The sequence below is a fragment of the Chlorocebus sabaeus genome, chromosome 5 (assembly GCF_047675955.1).
Source record: "Chlorocebus sabaeus isolate Y175 chromosome 5, mChlSab1.0.hap1, whole genome shotgun sequence".
NCBI lineage: Eukaryota > Metazoa > Chordata > Mammalia > Primates > Cercopithecidae > Chlorocebus > Chlorocebus sabaeus.
This window is the reverse complement of record NC_132908.1, coordinates 43,799,090-43,818,082: the sequence shown is the minus strand read 5'-3', so window position 1 is coordinate 43,818,082 and position 18,993 is coordinate 43,799,090.

Sequence of the window (18,993 nt, the reverse complement as noted above, 5' to 3'; positions counted from 1 at the left end):
ACTGTGCTCGGCCATCAAAAGTCTTGTAATTAATCTTCAGTTGCAAAAGATTTGGTAAAATTAGGAAGCCTACATCACCTGGCACAGACTTCTAGGGAACATTTTAAGTATGGTTGGTTGTTTTTAATTTCCAAAAGTTCAGTTAAATCTCTGGTCAAAGTGAACCAGTAGCCAGTGCCACTATGAGTCAAGCTAAACACGTTAGAACACCTGACTTCTGCCAGGCACGGTGGCTCACGCCCGTAATCCCAGCACTTTGGGAGGCCGAGGCAGGCAGATCACGAGGACAGGAGATTGAGACCATCCTGGATAACACGGTGAAACCCCATCTCTACTAAAAATACAAAAAATTAGCCAGGCATGGTGGCACGTGCCTGTAGTCCCAGCTACTTGGGAGGCTGAGGCAGGAGAATCGCTTGAACCCAGGAGGTGGAGGTTGCAGTGAGCCAAGATTGCGCCCCTGCACTCCAGTCTGGGCAACAGAGTGAGACTTTGTCTCAAAAAAAGAAAGAAAAAAGAAAATCTGACTTCCCAGCTATAGGAAGAAAAGAACCTGAGAAAGCTTATACCAGCAGCGGGTTGAGAATCTTCAGTGATAAAGCTTAACATTCTATGCGTGAATAGGTATCCCTTTCCATAATCTACAAATAGTGTACAAATTATTTTTTTCTATTAGGAAGGCAATACATGATCATTAAAAAAACCAGAACTATTGGCCGGGCGCAGTGGCTCACGCCTGTAATCCCAGCACTTTGGGAGGCCGAGGTGGGCGGATCACGAGGTCAGGAGATTGAGACCATCTGGCGAACATGGTGAAACCCCGTCTCTACTGAAAATACAAAAAAATTAGCCGGGCGTGGTGGCGGGCGCCTGTAGCCCCAGCTACTCGGGAGGCTGAGGCAGGAGAATGGCGTGAACCCGGGAGGCGGAGCTTGCAGTGAGCCGAGATCACGCCACTGCACTCCAGCCTGGGCGACAGAGCCAGACTCCGTCTCAAAAAAAACCAAAAAGCAAAAAAAAACAGAACTATCGACTTTAAAAAATGAATCTCCCCCCCATCCAAATCACTTGCTCATGAGACTATCAACGCAAAGCTATTTTTTTGTTTTTGTTTTGTTTCATTTTGTTTTTTTCTTGAGACAGAGTCTCCCTCTGTCTCCCAGTCTGGAGTGCAGTGGTACAATCTTGGCTCACTGCAACCTCTGACTTCTGGGTCCAAGCGATTCTCCTGCCTCAGCCTCCTGAGTCACTGGGACTACAGGCATGCACCACCACGGCTGGCTCGATTTTTGTGTTTTTGTAGAAACGGGTTTTCACTATGTTGGCCAGGCTGGTCTTGAATTCCTGACCTCGAGTGATCTACCCACCTTGACCTCCCAAAGTGCTGGATTACAGGTGTGAGCCACCACGCCGGGCTTTGGTCTTTTTTTTTTTTTTTTTTTAATACATATAGAAGTAAATTTTCCAACCTATTCCCACATACAATCACTTTTACCAATTTCTCACGTGTGTGTATGCAAAAATGGGATAAAATAACTTATTTTTACAACTTTTGGTCTTATTATTCCTTTGACATATTTGCATACTAATACATAAAGATCTTTTAATGATTTTAAAGTTCTGTTGTTTGAATGAACCATTTCCTACCTATTGATAGATGTTCGAATTGTTTCCAGTTACACAAACAATTCTGTGGATAACAGCTTCATACATATCTTTGTGAATTTGTACACAATGCATCAAACCAGATTACAAAGTTAAGCTTCTAGTGCATAGAATGCTGGCATATAGTAGAACCTAAATAAATATTTATGAATGAAGGAAGTGCTCCTTGACCTCTTGAACCAAATCTAAGATCTGGAAGATCTGAAATAATGATCTAAATCCCTGGAAAGAACTCTAGAAAAAACAATACATCCCTGTTAGCACATGAGGATTAGGGGACAGAACCAAAATATATTTTACAAGAATATAGTGCAACATGGGAGGGCACTAGTGATTTCTTCTTCACCACCAAGGACCTCATGCAGAAATATTTCGCTTGGCAAACAAGTAATGATTACTTACATTTCTACTTTTTTTTTTTTTTTTTTTTTTTTTTTTAAGAAGACAGGGTCTCATGCTCACCAGACTGGAGTGCAGTGACACAAACAAATCTTACTGCAGCCTCGACTTCCTGGGTTCCAGTGATCCCCCTGCCTCAGCCTCCTGTGTCACTGGGACCACAGGTGCGTGCCGCCATGCCCGGCTAATGTTTTTACCTATTTAGGCACAATTTTAAGTCCTGAAAGCTATGATGTGACCCACAGCAAAATCAAGCCTATAAAATGGGGGTCTGTATTTAAAGGTGATCTACTTAATTCTAGAGAACACAAGATTCAGTGAAGGAGAATGCCTGTATAGACACCTCCTGAAAACATACAGGTATTCTTGTAAGGAAACATCCACCCGAAGACAACCCAGTACCAAGCTTTATGTCATTGGGAATACCAATCCTGATGTCATTAGGAAGCTGGGTTCCCCTGTTGGCAACTGATTCCAGCTGGACTCATCTACAATGTTCTGGCCTTGCCCAGGCAACTAAAGCTCGATTCCAGAGAGCTCATCAGGAGAGTTGAGCTAATCCTTCTGAAGGTGTATAGCCTGTCCCTAGCCCCGAGCCCTCCTGATGCCCAGGCTTTCCAAACAAGCCTGTTAATGGGAGTAGCAGTGGCATGACAGAACAACATGGTGAAACTCCATTCAATTATTTTCTCACCTCAACGGCTCAGGGACATGTCTCATGGCTGAAACTCACTAGGTTCTAGGTCCTAAGATCTGGCCTTAGGACCAGAGCCCTCTGAGCTAGAGAGGTCTGGCATGATCCTGGACATCAGTCAGTAGCTGGATACCCAGAATCATCCTCCCATGAATAACAGAGAAACAGTGTTGGATCTTCCATGTGTATCCTGACAGTTTAGAGATGTTCATGACAATGGCTTCATTACAGAAGTTTAGGCTTTGAATGCTTCATTACTTGCTGTCAAAGAAAAGAGATTCGGCCGGGCGCAGTGGCTCAAGCCTGTAATCCCAGCACTTTGGGAGGCCGAGATGGGCGGATCACGAGGTCAGAAGATCGAGACCATCCTGGCGAACACGGTGAAACCCCATCTCTACTAAAAAAACACACAAAAAACTAGCCAGGCGAGGTGGCAGGCGCCTGTAGGCCCAGCTACTCGGGAGGCTGAGGCAGGAGAATGGCGTGAACCCGGGAGGCGGAGCTTGCAGTGAGCCGAGATGGCGCCACTACACTCCAGGCTGGGCAACAGAGCGAGACTCCGTCTCAAAAAAAAGAAAAGAGATTCAACATTTTAAAAATTTTTTATTGATTGATTGAGATGGAGTTCTGTTCTTGTAACCCAAGCTGGAGTGCAATGGCGCGATCTCTGGTCACTGCAACCTCCTCCTCCTGTGTTCAAATGATTCTTCAGCCTCAGCCTCCCAAATTGCTGGGATTACAGGCACCTGCCACCATGCCCAGCTAATTTTTGTATTTTTAGTAGAGACAAGGTTTCACCATGCTGGCCAGGCTGGTCTCAAACTCCTAACCTCAGGAGATCTGCCCACCTTGGCCTCTCAAAATGTTTGGATTACAGGCATAAACTACCACTCTTGCTCTGTTGCCCAGACAGAGTATAGAGGCTTGATCTCCTGGGCTCACTGCAGCCTCAGCTGTGGAGTGCAGAGGCTTGATCTTGGTTCACTGCAGCCTCTGCTTCCCAGGCTTAAGCAATCCTACCACCTCAGCCTCCTGAGTAGCTGGGACCACAGATGCACACCACCACACCTGGCTAATTTTTGTATTTTTTAATAAAGATGGGGTTTCAGTATGTCACCCAGGCTGGTCTCAACTTCTGGACTCAAGCGATCCTCCTACCTCAGCCTCCCAAAGTGCTAGGATTCCAGGCATGAGCCACCGCGCCCAGCCTCCTTTAGAAACCCTCTGACTCGGCCAGGCGTGGTGGCTCACGCCTGGAATCCTAGCACCTTGGAAGGCCAAGGCAGGTGGATCACGAGGTCAGGAGTTCAAAACCAGCCTGGCCAACATAGTGAAACCCCGTCTCTACTAAAAATACAAAAATCAACCAGACATGGTGGCACGTGACTGTAATCCCAGCTACTGGGGAGGCTGAGGCAGGAGAATTGCTTGAACCCAGGAGGTGAAGGTTGCAGTGAGCCGAGATCGCGTCACTGCACTCCAGCTTGAGCAACAGAGTGAAACTTTGTCCAAAAAAAAAAAAAAAAAAAAGGCCGGGCATGGTGGCTCATGCCTTACAATCCCAGCACTTTGGGAGGCCGAGGCGGGTGGATCACCTGAGGTCAGGAGTTCGAGACCAGCCTGACCAACATGGAGAAACCCTGTCTCTACTAAAAATACAAAATTAGCCAGGCGTGGTGGCACACGCCTGTAATCCCAGCTACTAGGGAGGCTGAGGCAGGAGATTCACTTGAACCTGGGAGGTGGAGGTTGTGGTGAGCCAAGATCGTTCCATTGCAGTCCAGCCTGGGCAACAAGAGCAAAACTTCATCTCAAAAAAAAAAAAGGAAGGCAGCTGGGCATGGTGGCTCATGCCTGTAATCTCAGCACTTTGGGAGGCCGAGGCATGCGGATCATGAGGTCAGGAGACCGAGATCATCCTGGCCAAAATGGTGAAACCCTGTCTCTACTAAAAAAAAAAAAAAAAAAAAAATTAGCCAGGCATGGTGTTGTGTGCCTGTAATCCCAGCTACTTGGGAGCCTGAGGCAGGAGGATCACTTGAACCAGGGAGTCAGAGGTTGCAGTGAGCTGAGATCATGCCACTGTACTCCAGCCTGGGCAATAGAGAGAGATTTTGTCTCAAAAAAAAAAAAAAAAAAAGGTAAAAAGAAACGCTCTGACTCCTCACCTTTAGGGTGGCTTAGATCTCAAAGACTTTATCCACAGTTTCCTTATGTTCTTTATATTGACTCACAGAGGACCACTGACTACATTTGCCCAACACAAGATCCCTCAAACTATTTAATATTTGGTCAGCATAAAATCTTTACAATTCCTTTGCCAATGCTATATTGGCAAAGGTTTTATCTGACCAAGACATTCTAAAGCATGAGTATACAGTGGTTCATCAACATTCTGCTAACATTGATCAGTACATACTTACATCTAAGACATCTTGTGAATCCAGTGAATAAAAGCACGCCCATCATAACAGCAGTGAGGCACATCTGGAAGGTGAGGAATCCGTAATGCATTATCTTGTATCATTGAAAGTCCAATGATCTTGAATCATGGACAATCATAAATCCAGAGTTAGGGCCAGGCACAGGGGCTCACGCCTGTAATCCCAGCACTTTGGGAGGCCGAGGCAGTCGGATCACGAGGACAGGAGATCGAGACCAGCTTGATCAATATGGTAAAACCCCATCTCTACTAAAAATACAAAAAATTAGCTGGGCATGGTGGTGCACACCTGTAATCCCAGCTACTCAGGAGCTACTGAGGCAAGGAAAACCGCTTGAACTCGGGAGGCAGAAGTTGTAGTGAGCCAAGATCGCGCCATCATACTGCAGTCTGGGTGATAATGCAAGATCCCATCTCAAAAAAAAAAAAAAAAAAAAAAAAAAATCCAGAGTTTGGCCTAAGAAATTAGAGTGGGCACAGAAGAAGCAAAACCTCAGCACATGAGCTCCCCAGCATGTACCATACTTATCTTCAAGGTCCTGGGCTTAAACCCCTGATATACTAGATAGATCCACAGAGAGAAAGAACTTCGTTTCACCCAAATAAACTGGATCCCCAGACCAGACTGGTCATCTCACTTCCCTTTATTTGCTTTAAGAGGACAGAAAAGATTACACCAGGAGAAATTGGAGCTTAACATGGGCGTGCTTTTTGTACTTTTGCCACCTGTATTCAATTCCCCTTCTTTGGGTAATTGCATTCTGATTTTCCTCTAAAGTCAGGGGTCAGCAAACCACAGCCCATGGGCCAAGCGCAGCCTACCCTCTGCTTCTGTAAATAAATTGTATTGGAATATAGCCATGCTCATTCTTTTACATATTTACTATGATGCTTGCATGCTACAATAGCAGGGTTGAGCGGCTGCAACAAAACCATATGTTCTGCGAAGCCTAAAATATTTACTATCTGGCTCTTTATAAGGAAAGGTTTAACACTTCTGCTCTAGGGGACTACAACCTCACTGACTCTCAATCCTTGTGAATTAGAACTAACTTATAATTTACCCATTAACACATTTCCTCTTCTGTTTGAGTTAGGTTTTCTGTCACTTGGCAAACAGTTGAGTCCTACCTGATACAAGGTTGGCTGAGCAGAAAGCACTCTTTCTCCTGGCCTGGCTTAAAGAAACACCCACCCTGGCTGAGCGCGGTGGCTCACGCCTGTGATCCCAGCACTTTGGGAGGCCGAGGCAGGCGGATCATGAGGTTAGGAGATCGAAACCATCCTGGCTGACACGGTGAAACCCTGTCTGTACTAAAAATACAAAAAATTAGCCAGGCATGGTGGCGGGCGCCTGTAGTCCCAGCTACTTGGGAGGCTGAGGCAGGAGAATGGTGTGAACCCGGGAGGCGGAGCTTGCAGTGAGTGGAGATCGCGCCACTGCACTCCAGCCTGGGTGACAGAGCAAGACTCCATCTCAAGAAAAACAAACAAACAAACAAAAAATACAACACCCACCCAAAGAAATGGCATCATAGATGGGCAGGAATTATGTTCCTTTCCCCAGAAGCTGCAGCTTGTTTCCTGCTAATGCAATCAAATATTTGAAATAGGAAGTTTCCCAGAAAATGCCAGGTTATGGTCACCCTCTGGTGATGCCTCATTTATGTACTGATAGCAGAAAAGGACAAGTGTGTGTGTTTGGTGAGGGGGCAGTAGCACTATGGACCAGCAGATGGAGCAAGAGATGGACACTGGCTGCCTCCACATCTTGGGGTGTGGACTGTGTCGCAACAGCCAGCCAGCATCATGGAATAATTTGTCTGTAGCAGGCTCAGCACTTAGTGTTTTACACGTGTTATGTCACACAAAATCTACAACAACCCGGTAAGGCAGAAATTATTACTGCCCCAGTTTACAGATGAGGAAGCCAAATATCTGAGATATTGGCCGGGCGGTGGCTCACACCTGTAATCCCAGCACTTTGGGAGGCTGAGGTGGGAGGATCACCTGAGGTCAGGTGTTTGAGACCAGCCTGGCCAACATGGTGAAACCCCATCTCTACTAAAAATACAAACTTAGCTGGGTGTGGTGGCACATGCCTGTAGTTTCAGCTACTTGGGAGGTTGAGGCAGGAGAATCACTTGAATCCAGGAAGCGGAAGCTGCATTGAGATCATGGCACTGCACTCCAGCCTGGGCGAGACAGAGCGAGATTCCGTCTCAAAACAAACGAACAAACAAACACCAAATATCTGAGATACTGAGGAATTTCAGAAAGTTCACATGGCCAGGAGGTGATCGAGAGGGGGTTCCAATTCAAGTCCAAACTCCCAAGCTCATGTGCTTCAACACGATACTTTACAACCAAGTCAACAAACCCTGAAGAAGTAGCAACTCTTTTCTCTACACTTCAGCAAAGGTCCTGGGTAGGGTCTTATTGGTCTGGTGTGGGTTTTGTGCCATCCTCGCACCAATCACTGTGGTTAAGGTGCACATGGTGCATTGAATGGCAGGGCCTGGGTCACATGCCCAACCATGAGGCTGAGGTGGGCCTATTCTCTTCTAAATGATCTGACAGTGCAGTGCCAGCCTTTCCATGTAAAAGGGGCTTGGGACTTGAAGGACACAGCAATTTATGCATTGGAGAAACAACTATTGTCCACATTAAAGAATGCAGCAAGGAGGGGTAGGGTTTCAAAGATGAAAGGCTCTGTTGAGCATTTCTGGATGCCAGGTACTGTTTACGAGCTGTGTGCCCAAAGCTGAAACTGCTCAGGGAAAGGAGGGGTGCAGTGATGCATGCCTATAATCTCAGCACTTTAGGAGGCCAAAGCAGGCAGATCACTTGAGGCCAGGAGTTCCAGACCAGCCTGGCCAACATGGTGAAACTCTGTCTCTACTAAAAATACAAAAACTAGCCAGATGTGGTGGCACACACCTATAGTTTCAGCTACTTGGGACGCTGCGGTGGGAGGATCGCTTGAACCTGGGAAGCAGAGGTTGCCGTGAGCAGAGATCGTGCCACTGCACTCCAGCCTGGGCAGAGTGAGACCCTGTCTCAAAAAAAAATTGTTTTTTAACCCCACAGCACTGCAGGTGGGGATCACATGGGTGACCAGCTCCCCCTGGTGCTTAAACAGTTTTTCATCCAGAATTTTCCTTTTTAGACTTTTATCATGGGGAAGTATGGCTATGCAACAAGATTGAACACAAGAATGGTTATTGAAAGATTGTCAATAATGGTGAGAAGTTGGAAATAACCTGAACATCTCCCGCTTAATTTTGTTATGTCCATTCAATGCATATTATGTAGTTATTAAAAAGTAACGTTGAGACCCTGTGTGAAGAAAACACAAAAAAGCACAGAGTGGCTGAATGGATAAAGACGTAAGCGAAGAGACAACTCAGAGTGGAAGAAAATATTGCAAACTGTCCATCTGACAAAGAATTAATAACCAGAGTGTATAAAGAACTCAAATAACTCAATCGCAAAAAAAAATTATTTAAGAAGGGCAAAAAGATCTGAATAGACATTTCTCAAAAGAAACCTACAAATGGCCTATAGGTGTATGAAAAAATGCTAATCACCAGTCATCAAGGAAATGCAAATCAAAACCACAAGGAGGGCCAGGTGCAGTGGCTCATGTCTGTAATCCCAGCACTTTAGGAGGCTGAGGCGGGTGGATCACTTGAGGTCAGGAGTTCAAGACCAGCCTGGCCAACATGGTGAAACCCTGTTTCAACTACAGATACAAAAAATTAGCTGGACATGGTGGCACACGCCTGTAATCCCAGCTACTCAGGAGGCTGAGGCAGGAGAATCACTTGAACCCAGGAGATATATTTCAAGACAGCTAAAAGAAAATAATTCAAAAATTCAAACTTTTCTTTTCTTTTTGAGACAGAGTCTTGCTCTTGTTGTCCAGGCTGGAGAGCAATGGCACGATCCCAGCTCACTGCAACCTCCACCTCCCAGGTTCAAATGATTCTCCTGCCTCAGCCTCCCGAGTAGCTGGGATTACAGGCGCCCGCCACCATACCCTGGTAATTTTTGTATTTTTAGTAGAGATGAGGTTTGGCCATGTTGGCCAGGCTGGTCTTGAACTTCTGACCTCATAATCCACCTGCCTCAGCCTCCCAAAGCACCAGGATTACAGGCGTGAGCCATCACACTCAGCCTATTAATTCAAACTTTTCTAGTGTAAAGAAAAGACCAGTGGCCTAGAATGGTGGCTCACGCCTGTAATCCCAGCACTTTGGGAGGCTGAGGCAGGAGGATTACTTGAGGTCAGGAGTTTGAGACCAGCCTGGGCAATATGGCAAGATCCTGTCTCTATAAAAAATGAAAAAAAACTTAACTGGGTGTGGTGGTGCACACCTGTAGTCCCAACTACTTGGGTGGCTGAGGCACGAGAATTGCTTGAACCTAGGAGACGGAAGTTGCAGTGACCCGAGATCATGCTACTGCACTCTAGCCTGGGTGACAGAGCAAGACTATGTCTAAAAAAAAAGAAAAAAAAAAGACAAATATTGAAGGTGATGGATATCCCAGTTCCACTGGTTTGATCTTTACAAATGTAAATTATCACAGAGACCCTGAAGACATGAACACCTATTATATATCAATAAAAAATATGCCTGAGGCTGCGTGCGGTGGCTCACGCCTGTAATCCCAGCACTTTGGGAGGCCAAGGCGGGCAGATCACGAGGTCAGGAGATCGAGACCATGCTGGCTAACATGGTGAAATCCCGTCTCTACTAAAAATACAAAAAAAATTAGCTGGGCATGGTGGCAGGCGCCTGTAGTTCCAGCTACTCTAGAGGCTGAGGCAGGAGAATGGTGTGAACCTGGGAGGTGGAGCTTGCAGTGAGCAGAGATTGTGCCACTGCACTCCAGCCTGGGCGACAGAGCGAGACTCTATCTCAAAAAAAAAAAAAAAAAAAATTATTATAAAATTATACACAGATTGGGCATGGTGGCTCATGCCTGCAGTTCCAGCATTCTGGGAGGCCGAGGCAGGTGGATCACTTAAAGTCAGGAGTTTGAGACCAGCCTGGCCATCATGGTGAAACCCTGTCTCTATTAAAAATAGAAAAATTAGCCAGGTATCGTGGAGGGTGCCTGTGGTCCCAGCTACTCGAGAGGCTGAGGTGGGAGAATCACTTGAACCGGGAGGTGGTTGCGGTGAGCTGAGATAATGCCACTGTACTCCAGCTCGGGTGACAGAGTGGGACTCAGTCTCAAACATTAAAAAAAAAAAAAATTATACACAAAAGTAGAGAGAATAATATAATGAACCTCTATATGCCCATTGCCCCAACTGATTCATTAATTATTTCTTATTTTGCTACACTTGTTTTATTTATTATTATTATTATTATTATTATTATTATTTTTGCAAACTGTCCCCTCTCTCTTGAAGTATGTTATTTATTTAGTGACAGGATCTCACCTGTCGCCCAGGCTAAAGTACAGTGGCACAATCTTGGCTCACTGCAGCCTCGAACTCCTGGGCTCAAGCGATCCTCCCACCTCAGCCTCCCAAGTAGTTGACATTACAGGTGTGGGCCACCACACTGGCTAATTTTTGTATTTTTTTTGTAGAGATGGGGTTTCACCATGTTGCCCAGGATGGTCTCAAACTCCTGGGGTTCAAGTGATCCTCCTGTGTCGGCCTCCAAAAGCACTAGGATTACAGGAGTGAGCCACTACCCTGGCTTGCAAATATTTTTTTTTTTTTTTTGAGACAGAGTCTCGCTCTGTCACCCAGGCTGGAGTGCAGTGGTGCGATCTCTGCTCACTGCAAGCTCCGCCGCCTCCCGGGTTCACGCCATTCTGCCTCAGCCTCCCGAGACGCTGGGACTACAAGTGCCCGCCACCATGCCCGCCTAATTTTTTTTTTTTTTTTTTTGTATTTTTAGTAGAGACGGGGTTTCACCGTGTTTGCCAGGATGGTCTTGATCTCCTGACCTCATGATCCGCCCGCCTTGGCCTCCCAAAGTGCTGGGATTACAGGCATGAGCCACCGTGCCCTGCCGCTTGCAAGTATTTTAAAGCAAATCCTACACCTCACTGATTTTTATCCCTACATAATGTCAACATGCATCTTTTTGAAGGACATTTCTTATGTGTTTCTGATGTCGTTATAATACAACAAAATAAACAATAAACGCTTCGTATTCTGCACTACTTAGATTATTTCACATTTTCATGAGTGATTTTCCCTTCTTTTTCTTATCTGCCTTTTCTAATTTTTTACAATAAACATAACATATATTATTAAAAAGCAACAACTATTCAAAAATTAGCCCGGCGTGGTGGTGAGCACCTGTAGTTACAGCTATTAGGAGGCTGAGGTGGGAGGCTCCCTTGAGCCTGGGACTTCAAGGCTGCAGTGAGTTGAGATTGTGCCACTGTACCTGGGTGACAGAGCAAGAGCCTATCCCAAAAGATAAATTAATTAATTAATTAAAAGCAACAATTAAGAAATTAAAATTCTTTGATGCACTTTTTTTTTTTGAGACAAGGTCTCACTCTGTCACCCAGGCTGAAGTGCAGTGACATGACCTCGGCTCACAGCAACCTCCCCCTCTCCACTTCAAGCAATTCTCCTGCCTCAACCTCCCGAGTAGCTGGGAGTACAGGTGCCTGCCACCACACCTGGCTAATTTTTGTATTTTTAGTAGAGACAGGGTTTCACCATGTTGGCGAGGCTGGTCATGAACTCCTAACCTCAAGTGATCCGCCCACCTCAGCCTCCCAAAGTGCTGGGATTACAGGGGTGAGCCACTGCGCCTGGCCTGATGTACACACTTTGTAACACAGGTTACATTAAGCAATTAAATACCAAGTCTGATTAATTTAGCAATGCTCTAAACACAAATAAAGGCTTGCAACTTTTTAACCATTTGAGAAGGAGTTTCGCTCTTGCTGCCCAGGCTGGAGTGCAATGGTGCGATCTTGGCTCACTGCAACCTCTGCCTCCTGGGTTCAAGCGATTCTCCTGCCTCAGCCTCCCAAGTAGCTGGAATTACAGGTGTGCACCACCATGTCTGGCTATTTTGTATTTTTTTAGTAGAGTCGGGGTTTCACCATGTTGGTCAAGCTAGTCTCCAACTCCAGACCTCAAGTGATCCACCCATCTTGACCTCCCAAAGTGCTGGGATTACAGGCATGAGCCACCCTGCCCAGCCATTTAACAATCTTTCTCTTTTCTTTTCTTTTCTTTTCTTTCCTTCTTTCCTTCCTTCCTTCCTTCCTCCCACCCTCCCTCCCTTCCCTTCCCTTTCTCTCTCTCTTTCCTCCTCCTCCTCCTTCTTCCTCTTCTTCCTCCTCATCTTCTTCCTCCTCTTCCTCTTCCTCTTCTTCCTCCTCTTCCTCCTCCTCCTCTTCTTTTTTCTTTTCTGAGACAGGATCTCACTCTGTTGCCCAGGCTGGAGTGCAGAGGCACAATCTTGGCTTGCTGCAAACTCTGCCTCCTGGGTTCAAGTGATTCTCCTGCCTCAGCCTCCCAAGTAGCTGGGACTTGTAGTCACCATGCCCAGCTAATTTTTGTATTTTTCTGTACAGATGGGGTTTCACCATGTTGGCCAGGCTTGTCTCAAGCTCCTGACCTCAAGAGATACGCCCGTCTTGGACTCCTAAATTGCTGGGATTACAGGTGTGGGCTACTGCACCCTGCCAATTTATCATTTTTTCATTCCCACCACCAGTAAGTATTTCGATTGCTCCACATTCTTGTGGACAAAAAACATTGTCAAGCTTTCTCATTTCAGTCATTTCGGCTGGTCCCTAGTGCTCTGAATTTGCATTCCTTTTCAGGACTACTGATGTTGAGCATCTTTCCATGCTTCCATTTAATTTTTTTTACATGTCCCTGACTTGAAGCTCAGATATTTCCACAGTCTTACTGGTCCTGTGTACATATTCTCTTATACAGTGTCTGTTCAAGTCTTTCCCCTATTCTTTTTTAAAATGTTTTGTTTTGTTTTTTAAGAGAGAGGGTTTCGCTCTGTTGCCCAGGCTGGAGTTTAGTGGCGTGATCACAGCTCACTGCAGCCTCAAACTCTTGGACCCAAGTGATTCTCCTGCCTCAGCCTCCCGAGTAGCTGGGACTGTAGGTGCACAGCACTGTCAGGGGTGTTCAAACTAGAGGGACTCCATTTTGAATGGGGGCTGGGTAACATGAGGCTGAGACTTGCTGGCTGCATTCCCAGGAGGTTAGGCATTCTTAGTCGCAGGATGAGACAGGAGGTCGGCAAGACTGATATCACAAGACACAGGTCATAAAGACTCTGCTGATAAAACAGGATGTGGGGAAGAAGTGGGCCAAAACCCACCAAAACCAAGATGGTGACAGAAGTGGCCTCTGGTCATCCTCACTGCTCATTATACCCTAATTATAATACATTAGCATGTAAGAGACACTTCCACCAGTGCCGTGACAGTTTACAAAAGCCATAGCAACATCAGGAAGTTACCCTATATGGTCTAAAAAGGGCAGGAACCCCCAGTTCAGGAAATCCTCACCCCTTTCCTGGAAAACTCATGAAGAATCCACCCCTTGTCTAGCATGTAATCAAGAAATCAGCCAGGCGCGGTGGTTCATGCCTGTAATCCGAGCAGTTTGGGAGGTCGAGGCAGGTGGATCACTTGAGGACAGAAGTTCAAGATCATACTGGGCAACATGGTGAAACCCTATCTCTACTAAAAATACAAAAATTAGCCTGGCATGGTGGTGTGCACCTGTAATCCCAGCTACTCAGGAGGCTGAGGCAGGAGAATCATTTTAACCTGAGAGGTTAAAGGCTACCAGTGAGTTGATATTACACCACTGCACTCGAGCCTATGAGACGGAGTGAGACACCAACTCAAAAAAAAAAAAAAAAAAGAAAGAAAGAAAGAACCAAAAATAGCCAACCAGCAGCTCTCTGGGCTGCACTATCTGTAGAGTAGCCATTCATTTATTTCCTTACTTCTCTAATAACCTTGCTTTCACTTTACTCTGTGGACTTGCCCTGAATTCTTTCTTGCATGAGATCTAAGAATCCTCTCTCGGGGTCTGGATTGGAACCCATTTCCGGTAACATCACCACCACACCTGGCTAAGCTTTAAATTTTTCTGTAGAGATGAGGTTTTGCTCTATTGCTCAGGCTGGTCTTGAACTCTTGGGCTCAAGCAATCCTCCTGCCTTGGCCTCTGAAAGTGCTGGGATTACAGGTTTGCAACACTGCACCTGGCTCTACAGTTGTTTTTCTTATTGTTATGGAGTTGTTGAAGTTCTTTATGTATTCTGGATACAAGTTCTTTATCAGATTGATGTTCTAAATATGTTTTCTCCCAGTCTGTGGCTTGTCTTTTCATTTTCTTGGTGTCTTTTAAAGATCAGAAATTCCTTTTTTTTTTTAAGATAGAGTTTCACTCTCATCACCCAGGCTGGAGTGCAGTGTCGTGATCTCAGCTCACTGCACCCTCCGCCTCCCAGGCTCAAATGATTCTCCTGCCTCAGCCTCCTGAGTGGCTGGGATTACAGGCATCTGCCACCACACCCGGCTAATTTTTATATTTTTAGTAGAGATGGGGTTTCACCACATTGGCCAAGCTAGTCTCTTGAACGGCTGACCTCAAGTGATCTGCCCTCCTTGACCTCCCAAAGTGCCAGGATTACAGGTGTGAGCCACTGGGCCTGGCCAGAAATTCTTAATTTTGATAAACTTGTTAATGCTGTCAGAATCAAAATGGAGTCACTAATGTCTGTGGGGGGAAAAAAATCCCTGAGAAACAGGGCATGGTGGCTCATGCCTATTACCCCAGCTACTCAGGAGGCTGAGGTGGGAGGATTGTTTGAGGCTAGTAATTCAAGAGCAGCCTGGGCAGGATAGCAAGACCCTCATTTCTGAAAAAAATGTTTAAAATATTTTTAAGTAAAAATGAAAATCCCTGACGAATGGAGCCAGGGAAAGTCACGAAGAGAGGGTTTCATGTTGGTATGCCTGATAACAAAAACTATCACAGAAGACAGCAAAAACCACAACCCTGCACAAAAGCCATCATGTTTTACACAACAAATACTTCTGCAAGGATGTCTACCTAGCAGCTGCGTGTCCAACCTCAGACTGGTATCAACCTTGCTATTGATATTTGTAGCCAGGGATAATTATTTCAAAACAAGTAATCATCCTCATTTTTTCCTTTAAAAGCTTTTGAATTTCTTTACTTCCCTGCATATGTACATAGTTTACTGTGGCCTGTGTATTCCCATGGCAATGCTCTATTCCCAAATAAGTATCTTTTCTTTCAGAGAGCCTCTCTCTCTTTGTCACTTTGGTTAAGTCCAATTTATCAATGTTTTATGATTTGTGCCTTTTTTTTTTTTTTTTTTTTTGAGACAGAGTCTCACTCTGTCACCCAGGCTGGAGTGTGGTGGTGCAATCTCAGCACACTGCCACCTCCACCTCCCAGGTTCAAGTAATTCTCCTTCCTCAGTCTCCCGAGTAGCTGAGATTACAGGTGCGCACCACCATGCCCGGCTCATTTTTGTATTTTTAGTAGAGACAGGATTTCACCATATTGGTCAGGCTGGTTTTGAACTCCTGACCTTGCAATCTGCCCACCTCGGCCTCCCAAAGTGCCAGCATTACAGGCATGAGCCACCGAGCCCGGCCAATTTGTGCCTTTTTGTCCTAAAAAATATTTGCATGTCTCTTGGCCGGGCGTGGTGGCTCACACCTGTAATCCCAGCACTTTGGGAGGCCAAGGCAGGTGGGTCTCCCGAGATCAGGAGTTCAAGACCAGCCTGGCCAACATGGTGAAACCGCATGTCTATTAAAAATATAAAAATTAGCCAGACATGGTGGCTCACACCTGTAATCCCAGCTACTTGGGAGGCTGAAACAGAAGAATCACTTGAAACCCAGCAGCAGAGGTTGCAGTGATCTGGGATAGTGCCACTGCACTCTAGCCTGGGTGACAGAGTGATTCTGCCAAAAGAAAGAAAGAAAGAGAAAGAGAGAGAGAGAGAGAGAGAGAGAGAGAAAGAAAGAGAAAGAAGGAAGGGGAAGGGGAAGGGGAAGGGGAAGGGGAAGGGGAAGGGGAAGGGGAAGGGGAAGGGGAAGGGGAAGGGGATTTGTGTATTTCAGTTGCAAAGATATTCTCATAGGTTTTCTTCTAGAAGCTTTATAGTTTTAGCTCTTAAATTTTAGGTCTGCAATCCATCTAAAATATTGCATATGTAGAGGTAGGCATTGAGGCTTACTTTTTCCCCCATATGGATGCTTTAGCATCCAAGTGTTTTAACACCATTTATTGAAGAGACTTTCCTTCCCCAGCCAGGTGTGGTGGCTCACGCCTGTAATCCCAGCACTTCGGGAGGCAGAGGCGGGCAGATTACCTGAATTTAGGAGTTCGAGACCATCCTGGCTAACACGGTGAAACCCCGTCTCTACTAAAAATACAAAAAATTAGCCAGGTGTGGTGGTGGGCACCTGTAGTCCCAGCTACTCGGGAGGCTGAGGCAGTAGAATGGTATGAACCTGGGAGGTGGAGCTTGCAGTGGGCCGAGATCACACCACTGCACTCCAACCTGGGCAACGGAGTGAGACTCGTCTCAAAAGAAAAAGAGGCTGGGTGCAGTGGCTCAAGCCTGTAATCCCAGCACTTTGGGAGGCCGAGATGGGCGGATCACGAGGTCAGGAGATCGAGACCATCCTGGCTAACACAGTGAAACCCCGTCTCTACTAAAAAATACAAAACACTAGCTGGGCGAGGTGGCAGGCGCCTGTAGTCCCAGCTACTTGGGAGGCTGAGGCAGGAGAATGGCATAAACCCGGGAGGCAGAGCTTGCAGTGAGCTGAGATCTGGCCACTGCACTCCAGCCTGGGCCACAGAGCGAGACTCCATCTCAAAAAAAAAAAAGAAAAAGAGACTTTCCTTCCCTGTTGTGTTACTTTGGCATACTTGTCAATATAAGTGTGTGAAAGATATGTGCATGTGTGTGATTGCATGCACACATACATGTGTGGTCTATTTTACACCAAAGTGATAAACGCATGGGAGTCTATCTCTGGACTCTATTCTCTTCCATTATTTGTCTACCTTTTCAGCAATACCAGACTGTCCTGAGTACTATGGTTTTATTTATTTTATTTTTGAGACAGGGTCTCATTCTGTCACCCAGGCTGGAGTGCTGTAGCACGATCTCAGTTCATTGCAGCCTCTGCCTCCCAGACTAAAGTGATCCTCTCACCTCAGTCTCCCAAGTAACTGGGGCTACAGGCACATGCTACCACACCTAGCTAATTTTTGTATCTTTTGTAGAGACAGGGTTTCCCCATGTTTCCCAGGCTGGTCTCAAACTCCTGGGCTCAAAGGATCCACCAGCCTTGGCGTCCCAAAGTGCCACTGCACATGGCCTGGAACAGGCATATGTATATTGAATGTTGACGATACCAAAATGCTCTCTCAAAAAGTTGTATAAATTCCGCCGGACATGGTGGCTCACACCTGTAATCCCAGCACTTTGGGAGGCCAAGGTGGGTGGATCACCTGAGGTCAGAAGTTTGAGACCAGCCTTGCCAACATGGTGAAACCTTGTAAATTAGCCAGGTGTGGTGGCGGGCACCTGTAATCCCAGCTACTTGGGAGGCTGGGGCAGGAGAACCGCTTGAACCCGGGAGGTGGAGGCTGCAGTACCTAGGAGGTGGAGGTTGCAGTGAGCTGAGACTGCGACTGCGCCATCTCACTCCAGCCTGGCCAACAAGAGTGAAACTCTGTCTCAAAAAAGGCCGGGCGCGGTGGCTCAAGCCTGTAATCCCAGCACTTTGGGAGGCCGAGACGGGCGGATCACGAGGTCAGGAGATCGAGACCATCCTGGCTAACACGGTGAAACCCCGTCTCTACTAAAAATACAAAAAACTAGCCGGGCGAGGTGGCAGGCGCCTGTAGTCCCAGCTACTCCGGAGGCTGAGGCAGGAGAATGGCGTAAACCCGGGAGGCGGAGCTTGCAGTGAGCTGAGATCTGGCCACTGCAGTCCAGCCCGGGCTACAGAGCAAGACTCCGTCTCAAAAAAAAAAAAAAAAAAAAAAAAAAAAAAAAAAAAAAAGTTGTGTAAAGTCACACCGCTACTAACAGTGTATCAGTGTTGGCTTCCCCTCTCTTACCAGCACGGGGTGTTATCAACCTTATGAATCATGGGACCATGTCTTATTCACTGCTGTGTCCCCATCACTTAACCCTGTGTCTGGTGCACAGCTGCTAAGCCAGTGTTTGATGAATGAATAACATGAGGCGTTAGCATATCTGTAAATGTGCCAACACTCATTCAGATGTCCTGGTAGGTAACAAAGATGAGACCTTTAAACTCCAGGCAGTCAGGTGCAGTGGCTCATGTGCCCAGCCACTCACACTTATACACCATATTTCCTTGAGTGAGTGGGGTTTTGACACCCAATGTGTGTCATGATGCTGGCCCAAAAGACTGGGGTCATTTTGCTTTAAAGCTTTAGTTTAGAAATGGCAAACAGCAGCTTACCCCATAAAAGAAGAAAGCCCCACAAAGGTCTTTTGGGGGAGGACTTTACCTTGTGTAAATGCCAAGAAGTCCAAATGGTCCTAGTTCCTAACTGGAGCCAACACATCAATACAGATCTGCACCAAAAACAAATGTCCATGGCACTAGTCTTCATTAGATAGGCCCAATTAATTTATGTTTGGGTTTCTTTGTTCATTTGGTTTAAAGATGTGGTCTTGCTCTGTTACCCAGGCTGGAGTCCAGTGGTGTGATCACAGCT